At 39.0% G+C, this 3,067-nt stretch overlaps 1 non-coding gene across 1 annotated transcript; it reads right to left on the reverse strand.

Annotated features, from left to right (window-relative positions):
- Window positions 1-73, reverse strand: Trnaf-gaa (transfer RNA phenylalanine (anticodon GAA)). The gene has a single exon. It is a non-coding gene; the product is annotated as a tRNA-Phe (tRNA).
- Between the last annotated feature and the right edge of the window lie 2,994 nt (window positions 74-3,067).

The following is a 3,067-nucleotide window of genomic DNA, read 5'->3' on the forward strand; positions in this document are numbered from 1 at the left end:
TGCCGGAACCCGGGATCGAACCAGGGACCTTTAGATCTTCAGTCTAACGCTCTCCCAACTGAGCTATTCCGGCTGACGGGAGAGACTCAGCTATAGAGGTAGTTATAGCGATACACTGGTAAAAACGATCTGTCACATAACAGACCAATCAAAAGTCTTCATCATGCAATACAAATATTTTTTGTCCCATAACAAAGTTTGGTTTCTTCATACAACTGTTTGTTTGTTTGTTTACTTGCTTTCTTACTTGTGTTTGGTAGTTTGTTTGCTTTTTAGTTTGTTAGTCTGCTTGTTTGTTTGCTTGTCATTGTGCTTAATTGTTAATTGATTTTTTGATTATTTGTTTTTTTGTTTGTTTGTTTGTCTGCTTATCTCATTTAGATAAGAGGGTAAATGTCAAAAATCCTTTCTTTTCTGTTTATGATAAGGATAAGGTTTCATAAGTCCTGTGAAGTAATGATGGACAGCGCTCAGAAAAGTTTCACCTTGTACTACACATCTGAAACTGAACGCACTGCATTTTTTCACCAAGACCGCATACTCGTAGTTTTGTCAGTCCACAGCTCGTGGCAAAGGCAGTGAAATCGACAAGCCAGAATAGTGCGGAAATGGTCGCGCTGAGAAGGATAACACGCTTTTCTGTATCTCTATTCTTTTAGTTTTTAGCGTACTGAGTTTGTTTTTAATCCAAACATATCATACCTATATGTTTTTGGAATCAGGGACCGACAAGGAATAAGATGAAATTGTTTCTAAATCGATTTCGGACAATTAATTTTAATCATAATTTTCATATTTTTAATTTTCAGAGCTTGTTTGTAATCCAAATATAACATATGTATATGTTTTTGGAATCAGAAAATGACGAAGAATAAGATGAAATTGTTTTTGGATCGTTTAAAAGAAACAAAATTTAATGACAAGTTTCCGATTTTTAATGACCAAATTCATTAATTATTTTTTTAAGCCACCAAGCTGAAATGCAATACCAAAGTCCGGCTTTTGTCGAAGATTGCTTGACCAAAATTTCAATCAATTTGATTGAAAAATGAGGGTGTGACAGTGCCGCCTCAACTTTTACAAAAAGCCGGATATGACGTCATCAAAGACATTTATCAAAAAAAATCTGGGGATATCATTCCCAGGAAATCTCATGTCAAATTTCATAAAGATCGGTCCAGTGGTTTAGTCTGAATCGCTCTACACACACACACAGACAGACACACACACACACACATACACCACGACCCTCGTCTCGATTCCCCCTCTATGTTAAAACATTTAGTCAAAACTTGACTAAATGTAAAAACTAAAATAGGGAGGTAAAGCAATGTTAATGCAATGTTCTGGTGACAAAAACAGTAACTGACTGGCTGTTACTTTTGCGAAATGGACACATTTTAGGAGCCTCGCATTTTCGGCACAATGCTGCCGATTTCGCGTAATGTGCAAAAATGTTGCCGATTCCGCGAATTCGGCAATTAAGTGAATTCGGCACGACATATACATGAAACCAATTGTCGTAATTTTTCTGTTCGTTCGTTAGTCGCAATCCGTTAATAAACCAGATCAAGTCTTTGACTAGTCAGCTCGATCACATGCGTGTTCGTTTGTTTGTTTTATCAGTCAATTTTTTGTAAGATGTTCCGTTAGGGTAATTTATTTTGTCAAATTATTTGTATGTGTGTGTGTTGTTGCTGTACTTTGTTTTGTTGTTGTTGTTGTTGTTGTTGTTGTTGTTGTTGTTGTTGTTAGACACTCGTTTGTCAATCTCCAGCCAACCCCATAATCATTTCGTGGCGGATTATATATGAGACGTTTATTCAAGCGACAAGCGAAAATGCAGTCATGCATTATAACGTAAGCATGAGTTAGCGTTCTTTGAGCGACAGAAAGCGTGCAGAGCATAGCGTTCTTTACTGGTGCTAATCCTCTGCAGGGTCAAAGTGACCTAAGATGACTGTTGGTTGCGTGAATAGGAAGTACATGACATACGACACATGTCTTCCGTTAATCACCTGTAAATCTCTATCGGCTGCGACCTGTCTAAATTATATGTAATTGAGTGTAAAGTAATGCCGATGAAACGTATGAGAATTACAGTTATCACCGCGAAGATGACATAACCGTGCAAAGTATACTCGTAAGTCAAGAAAAACAAGTACTTTTAATAAAATGTCTCGAGCTCTAAGAAATAGGAAAGAACAGTTGAGTTTGCTTGCTTGTTTGTTTGTTTGATTGACTGTTTGAGGTCTGTTCACCAATCCCGGCCTGATAATCGTAGTAAAAAGATATACACTTGGTCGTACCACCGCAAACATAATTTGTTTTCATTTCCATATTTTTCTAGAGAGCTCCGCAGTTTAAAAATGGCAGACAGCAACAAATCGAAGCACACAAAAAGAACAAAAATACACGTGTGTAAGCACAGCAGCTAGAAGTTTATAATCACATTTATGATAATAAAACTGTTGGACAGAGGTGGTGGAAGGGACAGGCAGAGAGAGAGAGAGAGAGAGAGAGAGAGAGAGAGAGAGAGAGAGAGAGAGAGAGAGAGAGAGAGAGAGAGAGAGAGAAACAGAGAAACAGAGAAACAGAGAGACACAGAGAGAGACACAGACAGACAGACAGACACACAGAGACAGACGGACGGACAGACAGACAGACAGACAGACAGACGGACACACAGACAGACAGACAGAGACAGACGGACAGACACTGAGACAGACAGACAGACGGACAGACAGATAGACAGATACGGGGTGATAGCGGGGAACAGGTCAAAATATTTTCAAAGATCCCAAGCAGATTTCAAGCTCGACTGCAAAGAGCTGCGAATGTTTGAAGCATAGCTGTATGCTGCACAACGTTGCATATAGGTCAGTCTCGGCATTCCGGAGTCAGGCGTTGTGCTCATTAATCTTCATCAGAAACACCTGCTGATACACACCTATCGCAATTTGATCAGTCTCGGCACACAAATAAATGTTTATAGCCCACTGGAAAAAATACGCATTGGCGTAACATAAGAACATGCAAAACGAACGGTCGAATGTCTGAATGGATG

This window comes from Littorina saxatilis, linkage group LG12 (assembly GCF_037325665.1).
Source record: "Littorina saxatilis isolate snail1 linkage group LG12, US_GU_Lsax_2.0, whole genome shotgun sequence".
Classification (NCBI taxonomy): Eukaryota; Metazoa; Mollusca; class Gastropoda; order Littorinimorpha; family Littorinidae; genus Littorina; species Littorina saxatilis.